This window comes from Gorilla gorilla, chromosome 9 (genome assembly GCF_029281585.2).
Source record: "Gorilla gorilla gorilla isolate KB3781 chromosome 9, NHGRI_mGorGor1-v2.1_pri, whole genome shotgun sequence".
Lineage (NCBI taxonomy): Eukaryota > Metazoa > Chordata > Mammalia > Primates > Hominidae > Gorilla > Gorilla gorilla.
The window spans coordinates 21378098-21387106 of NC_073233.2; the positions used below are offsets into that span (position 1 = coordinate 21378098).

A 9009-nucleotide genomic window follows, 5' to 3' on the forward strand; every position below is an offset into this window, starting at 1 on the left:
TTTTTAGTAGAGATGTGGTTTCACCATGTTTGCCAGGCTGGTCTCGAACTCGTGGCCTCAAGTGATCCATCCGACTTGGCCTCCCAAAATGCTGGGATTACAGGCATGAGCCACCACACCTGGCCAAGATTTTCTTTTTTGTTCCTACATATAAGTGATGACATGTAATATTTGTCATTCTGCGCCTGGCTTATTTCACTTAATATACTGACCTGCAATCTCATCTATTTTTGCTGCAGCGGAGAAGATTTTATTCCTTTTTAGTCTGAATAATACTTTATTGTGTGTGTATACCACAGTTCTTAATTGAAACAAATTTTTTAAAAACAAATATTTTAAAAATGTTTCAGAATGAGAAACTTTAGGGACACTGTGACCATTTTATTTTCTATTTCTTATTTTATGTAGGTACAAGTGTGAAATAAAGCAGCAATCAGTGTGTGTATAAATCTATCGCTTCAACAAATGTAAAATGAAAATGCTAAGTGGTAAGACAAAAGAGCATAATAAAAATTTTTTATAGTGTTGAAGGACTATGCATTTGAAGATAACATTTGAAGAAATTATATTACAATTAAGTTCTATTCTTACTCATCAGAGCTTGATCCCTCTAGGAACTTCATCATTGGAACCATCTCTTTTGCTTAAAAAAAAAAAAAAATCCTCATACCCACACAGGTACATGTAAATCGGAATCTTAGGTAATGAGACTCAGGCCTCAGCATTTGTAAGCTACCCAGGTGATTTCAGTCAAAGCCAAGATTGAAGACCAGTGACATGGATCTCTGTACATAATCTGCCTAAATAGATTCCCTAGAAGCAGTTTATAAAGGAATTCCACATGAACTGTGGGAAAGGATGTGAATTTGATGTACAGGATTCCTCACTTAACATCTTTGATAGTCTCTTGAAAACTGCACCTTTAAGCAAAATTATGTATAGTGAAACCAATTTATTTCTCATCGACATTATAACTAGACAACTTTGAACAAACCGATGGTGTTGGAGGACCTGCTGTACATTGTTTCCATAAAGTCAATTTTCAGGGAATTACAAAATGAAGTGAGGACTTCCTGTATATGAAAAGATGGTTGTGATTCCACCTGGACAACAGGGTTATTGCTCAGAAACTAAAGGAGGCCGCCTAGGTATAGAGGATTCAGTCATGAGGTTTATGCTAAACAAAGGATCCCAGAATACTCACCCATTCCAGTTAAAGGCATAACAAAGAAAGCAATATTCACATAGAAAATGTGGAAAGGAATATAAGCCATCAAGCAACAAAAATAATGTGACAAAGGGGGCAGGATTTGCAGATGTAGAGATTTAATGTGGTTGCCCTTTCTAACCCACACAAGAAAAAGGATGAAACAGATCATGAGATTAGATTTTTCTCCTGCGCAGCCTCCACAGGGCACTTTGAATGCCCCTGTTTCTCAGGCTGCAGATGAAGGGGTTCAGCATGGGGGTGACCATAGCATACAACACTGATGCCACCACACCATTCCTGGGGGCTGGTGACACAGCTGAAGTCAGGTACATGCCAATGCCTGTTCCATAAAATAAGCAAACAATTGCCAGGTGAGAGCCACAGGTGGAGAAGGCTTTATACTTCCCGTCTGACAATGGAATTCTTAGAATGGAGGGCACAATTTTATAGTAAGACAAAAGGATCCCTGAAATGGGAAGAAAACCAAATACAGTACTATCTAAATGTATGAATATGTTACTGATGACAGTCAGAACAGGCAAAGTTGAGAAGTTGAGATCGGTCACAGAAAAAATTAGAGATTTCCACATTCTTGAAGCAGGTGAATTGTAACAATCCAATTGTGCAGCTGGGAGTCCAACAGGCTAAGGAAAAAGACATCAACACTAAGAAGACACAGAGGTGAGGATTCATGATGACTGGGTAGTGCAGGGGGTGACAGATGGCCACAAATCAGTCATAGGCCATCACAGTCAGGAGCATGTCATCTATACATGCAAAAAGGACAAAGAAAGGTATCTGTGTCAGACAGCCTGCATGGGAGATGACTCTGCTATGTGATTGCATGTCTGCAATCATCTTGGGGGCCGTGGCCAAGGTGAAACCAATGTCAGGCAAGGACAGGTTGGAGAGGAAGAAGTACATGGGGATGTGGAGGTGGGAGTCAGGGCTGACGGCCAGGATGATGAGCAGGTTCCCCAGCATCGTGAGCAGGCACATGGACAGGGACAGCCCAGCAAGGAGTGGCTGCAGTTCTGGATCCTCTGAGAGTCCCAGGAGGAGGAATTCTGAGACACCTGTGAGATTATGTGGCTCTGTGTGACTTGGACACCTTGAGAAGAAAAAAGGATTGGCAAAAATAAAAGATAAAAACCAGGACTTAATGCTGTGTGTATATTTCAGATACAAGCAATTCACAAGGAACATTTTCACACGTGAGGACCATACACCCTCAGCAATATTTCTCAGTTGTGACAAACCCAAAAATCTCAGAATTATTACATGATTTACTTTTTTGCTATTCAACTCTTTCTGTGCATACCTACTTTAGAGAAAATCCACTGGAGAATGTTAGAAGACCAAAACCTAATATATAACAAATCTAAGATCTCAGTAAAATATGGCCTACTCTTTTCAGAAAAAATAAAAAATGTTCTTCTCTCTCTAGGAAAACAAACTCAGTCTAATTTAAAAATTAAGAAGCAGTGAAATACACTTTATTTTATTCTGACACTGTGCAACAAATTCCTTTGATGTAGAATATTTATAAGCACTATACAAGAGCTAGGATCACATTATCTAAAAATGAAATCGAACCTTATAGTTCTTAATCAAAAGACCTTTTTCCATGCCAGTTACTTTTCATATTTATTATCATCCTTAGGTTTTCTGACATAATTTCTTCATAAAAGTAAATGCACACTCAAATATGGGAGCTATGTTTCCAGATTTATTTAATATATAACTCTCTGCCAAGCACGTTGGCTCACACCTGTATTCCCAGCACTTTGGAAGGCCGAGGCTGGTGGATCACCTGAGGTCAGGAGTTCCAGACCAGCTTGACCAGCATGGTGATACCCCGTCTCTACTGAAAATACAAAATTAGCCAGGTGTGGTGGTGGGCATCTGTAATCCCAGCCACTCAGGAGGCTGAAGCAGGAGAATCCCTTAGAACCTGGGATGTAGAGGTTGTACACCCTGTGATATTATTTTTGATATCCTAGGGAGATATTGCTTCTAATGTCATAGTGGGCATACACCCTGTGATATTATTTGTAGTATCCTACAAAGATATTACTGCTAATATCACAGTGGGTGTATACCCTGTGATATTATTCATAATATTTTACTGAGATATTACTCCTGATATCACAGTGAGTGTACACCATGTTTGTACACTTGGTGATATTATTCACAATAACCTAAAAAATTACTTTAATATCACAGTGGGTGTACACCCTGTGATATTATTTGTAATATCCTAGGTAGATATTACTCCTAATATCACAGTGGGTATATACCATGTGTGCACATCCTTTGAAATTATTTGTAATATCCTAGGAAGATATTGCTCCTAATATCACAGTGGTTGTACATCCTGTGATATTATTCATAATAACCCAGGGAATTATTACTCCTAATATCACAGTGGGTGTACACTCTGTGATATTATTCGTAATATCCTAGAGAAATATTTCTCCCAATATCACAGTGGATGTACACACTTTTATATGAAAAGTAATATCCTAGGGAGATATTACTCCTAATTGATCACAGTGGGTGTGCACCATAAATGAACACCCTGTGATGTTATTTGTAATATTCTAGGGAGAAATGACTCCTAATATCACAGTGATATTTTGTTGTTATTCATAATATCCAAGGGAGATATTGCACCTGTCACAGTGGGTGTAAACCATGTGTATACATTCTGTGATATTATTCGTAATGTTTTAGAAAGTTATTGTTCATAATGCCACAGAGGGTGTATACCATGTGTGTGTACTATGAGAGGTTATTCATAATATCCTAGGGAGATATTTCTCCTAATATCACTGTGGGTGTACATCATATGTGTACACCCTGTACTATTATTTGTTATATCCTGTGCAGATATTACTCCTAATATCATAGTGGGTGCACACCATGGGTGTAAAATCTGTGATGTTATTCATAGTGTCCTAGGGAGATATTACTCCTAATGTCATAGTGGGTGTACAGCCTGTGACATTATTCATAATATCCTGGGGTGGTATTATTCCTATTATCACAGTGGGTGTACACCCTGTGATATTATTTGTAATATTCTAGGGGATATTATGGTATACACTGTGATATTTTTGTATTATTTCAGGGAGATAGTTCTTCTAAAGTCACAGTGGATTTACACCATGTGTATTTGTAATATTCTAGGGAGATATTACTCCTAATATCACGGTGAGTGTACACCCTGCGATATTACTTGCAACATTTTAGGGAGATATTACTTCTAAAGTCACAGTGGGTGTGAGATATTCTTCTTAATATTTTAGGGAGATATTACTTCTAATATCACAGTGGGTGTACACCCTGTGATATTCCTCATAATATCCTATGGATACATTACTCCTAATGTATCACCTAGTAGTGATATTGTTCATAATGTCCAGGAAGGGAGAGAATTATATTACACCCCAATATTGCAGGGGTTGGGGAAGAATGATATTACACACAATATCGTGTGGGATGTACACCTCCCCTGTGATATTGTTTCTCATATCCATGGGGTGAGAGGATGATATTACTCCAAATATCGCTGGGGTTGTACACACTCCCTGTGATATTGTTGCTAATATCCAGGAGGGAGAGGATGATATTACTTCCAATATCACAGGAGGTGTACAACCCCCTGTGATATTGTTCCTAATACCCGGGGGGAGAGGTTGATATTATTTCCAATATCGTGGGGGGTGTCCATGATATGGTTCGTAATATCCTAGGAGGGAGAAGGGGGTGACATTACTCCCCTCATCGCAGGGGGTGTCCATCCCCCTGTGATATGGTTCCTAATATCCAGGGCGGGAGAGGGGGGTGATATTACTCCCCATATCGTGGGGGGGGGGTCCACTCCCCTGTGATATGGTTCGTAATATCGGGAGGGGAGAGGGGCGTGATATTACTTCCCATATCGCAAAGTGTGTCCACCTCCCTGTGATATGGTTCATAATATCCAGGGCGGGAGAGGGGGGTGATATTAATCCCCATATCGCAAGAAGTTTACACCACCCCCTGTGATATTGCTTCTAATATATAGGGAGGGAAAGGATTATATTACTCCCAATATCGAAGGGTGTGTACACCCCCACCCCCCCGTGGTGTTGTTTATAATATCCAGGGAACGAGAGGATGATGTTACTCCCGAAATTGCAGAGGGTGTACTCTACCCCTGTGACATTGTTCCTAATATTCATGCGAGAATGGATGATACTACTTCCAATATTGCAGGGGTTGTACACCCCCCTGTGATATTGTTCGTAATATAAAGGGAGGGAGAGGATGACATTACATTCACTATCGCGAGGGGTGTACGCCCCGCCCGTGTTATTGTTCCTAATATCCATGTGGGGAGAGGAAGATATTACTCCGAATATCGCAGTGTTGTACATTTCCCGTGTGTTATATTTTCTAAAATACAGGGAGGGAGAGGAGAGGATTACCTCCAATTTGGCGGGTAATTTACACTCTCCTTGTAATATTGTTCCTAATATCGAGGGGGGAGATGATAATATTATCCTAAATATTGCAGAGGGTCTACACCATCTCTGTGATATTATTCCTAATTTCCAGGGGGAGAGAGTATGATATTACTCCCAATATCGTAAAAGTGTACACCCCTGCTGTGATATTGTTCTTAATATCTGGGGGATGGGGCGAGTATGATATTACTCCCAATATGGCAGTGGGTATACATTCCCCCTGTGTTATTGTTTCTAATATACAAGAGGGAGAGGATAGTATTTTTCCCATTTTGGCAGGTACTTTACACTGTCCTTGTAATATTGTTCCTAATATCGAGGGGAGAAGACAATAATATTACCCTAAATATTGCAGGGGTGTACACCACCCCTGTGATATTGTTCCTAATTTCCAGGGGGAGAAAGGATGATATTACTCCCAATATCGTAAAAGTGTACAAACCCCTATGATACTGTTTCAAATATTCAGGGAGGGCAAGTATGATCTTCCTCCCAATCTAGAAGGGGGAATACATCCCCCAGTAATATGGTTCCTAATATCCAGTGGGGGAGGGGATGACATTACTCCCAATATCGCAGGAGGTGTACACCCCTCTGTCATATTGTTCATAATGTTCAAAGGGAAAGATAATATTACTCGAAATATTGTTAATGCCTTGTGTCTCCAGCCCCCTGTGATATGGTTCATAATATCCAGCAGGGGAGAGTGGGGTGATATTACTCCCCATATTGTGGGGGATGTCCACCCCCCGTGACATGATTTGTAATATCCAGGTGGGGAGAGGGGCGTATTCCTCCCCATATCGCAGGGGTGTCCACCCCCCTGTGACATGGTTCGTAATATCCAGATGGTGGAGAGGGGGGTGATATTACTCCCCATATCGCAAGGGGTGTCCACCCCCCTGTGACACGGTTCATAAAAACCAGGGCGGGAGAGAAAGGTGATATTACTCCCCATATAGTGGGTGGTATCCACCCCCCTGTGACATGGATCATAATACCCTGGGGGAGGGGGGTGATAGTACTCCCCATATTGTGGGGGTTGTTCACCCCCCTGTGACACAGTTTGTAATATCTGGTGGCGGAGAGTGAGGTGATATTACTCCCCCATCTTGGGGGGTGTCCACCCCCCTGTGACATGGTTCATAATATCCAGGTGGTGAGAGTGGGGTGATATTACTCCGCATATCATGGAGGATTTTTCCCCCACTGTGACATGGTTCATAATATCCAGTTGGGGGAGAGGGGGGTGATTTTACTCCCCATATTGCAAAGGGTGTCCACCCCCCATGACATGGTTCGTAATATCCAGGGGGGAGAGGAGTGTTATATTACTCCCCATATCATTGGGGGTGTTTAACCCCCTGTGACATGGTTCATAATATCCACTGCGGGGAAAGGGGTGTGATATTACTCCTCATATCATGGGGGATGTCCACCTGCCTATGACATGGTTTGTAATATCCAGTGGGAGAAGAGGGGGGTGATGATACTCCCCATATCATGGGGGGTGTCCATACCCCGTGACATGGTTTGTAATATCCAGGGGGAGATAGCTGAATCAATCAAGCAGAAGCAAGGATATCAGAGATTGAAGATCAACTTAGTGAAATAAAGCGAGAAGACAAAACTAGAGAAAAAAGAATAAAAAGGAACGAATAAAACCTCCAAGAAATATGGGACTATGTGACAAGACCAAATCTATGTTTGATTGGTGTACCTGAAAGTGACAGGGAGAATGGAACCAAGTTGAAAAACACTCTTCAGGATATTATCCAGGAGAACTTCCCCAACCTAGCAAGACAGGCCAACATTCAAATTCAGGAAATACAGAGAATACTACTAAGATACTCCTCGAGAAGAGCAACTCCAAGACACATAATCATCAGACCCACCAAGGTTGAAATGAAGGAAAAAATGTTAAGGGCAACCAGAGAGAAAGGTCAGGTTATCCACAAAAGGAAGCCCATAAGACTAACAGCAAATCTCTCAGCAGAAAACCTAGAAGCCAGAAGACAGTGGGGGCCAATATTCAACATTCTTAAAGAAAAGAATTTTCAACTCAGAATTTCATGTACAGCCAAACTAAGCTTCATAAGTGAAGGGGAAATAAAATCTCTTACAGACAAGGAAATGCTGAGAGATTTTGTCACCAGCAGGCCTGCCTTACAAGAGATCCTGAAGGAAGCACAAAATATGGAAAGGAACAACCAGTATCAGCCACTGGAAAAACATACCAAATGGTAAAGTCCATTGACACTTTGAAGAAACTGCATCAACTAATGGGCAAAATAACCAGCTAGCATCATAATGACAGGATCAAATTCACACATAACAATATTAACCTTAAATGTAAATGGGCTAAATGCCCCCAATTAAAAGACACAGACTGGCAAATTGGATAAAGAGTCAAGACCCATCAGATCAGTGTGCTGTATTCAGGATACTGATCTCACCTGCAAAGACACACATAGGCTCAAAATAAAGGGATGGAGGAATATTTACCAAATGGAAAACCAAAAAAAAAAAAAAAAAAAAAAGCAGGAGTTGCCCTCCTAATCTCTGATAAAACAGACTTTAAACCAACAAAAATCAAAAGAGACAAAGAAGGGCATTACATAATGGTAAAGGGATCAATGCATCAAGAAGAGCTAACTATCCTAAATATATATGCACCCAGTACAGAAGCACTCAGATTCATAAAGCAAGTACTTAGAGGCCTACAAGGAGACTTAGACTCCCACACAATAATAGTGGGAGACTGTAACATCCCACTGTCAATATTGGATCAACGAGACAGAAAATTAACAAGGATATTCAGGACTTGAACTCAGCTCTGGACCAAGCAGACCCAATAGACATCTACAGAACTCTCCACCCCAAATCAACAGAGTATACATTCTTCTCAGCACCTCATCGCACTTATTCCAAACTTGACCACATAATTGGAAGCAAAACACTCCTCAGCAAATGCAAAAGAACGGAAATCATAACCAACAGTCTCTCAGACCACAGTGCAATCAAATTAGAACTCAGGATTAAGAAACGCACTCAAAACCACACAACTACACAGAAACTGAACAACCTGCTCCTGAATGATTACTGGGTAAATAACGAAATGAAGGAAGAAATAAAGACGTTTTTTGAAACCAATGAGAACAAAGACACAATGTAGCAGAATCTCTGGGATACATTTAAAGCAGTGTGTAGAGGGAAATTTATAGCACTAAATGCCCACAAGAGAAAGCAGAAAAGATCTAAAATCAACACCCTAACATCAACATT

General features: G+C 40.7%; 1 pseudogene; it reads right to left on the bottom strand.

Annotated features, from left to right (window-relative positions):
- Nucleotides 1–1344: 1344 nt before the first annotated feature.
- Nucleotides 1345–2459, bottom strand: LOC101125255 (olfactory receptor 7E24-like; annotated as a pseudogene).
- Between the last annotated feature and the right edge of the window lie 6550 nt (nt 2460–9009).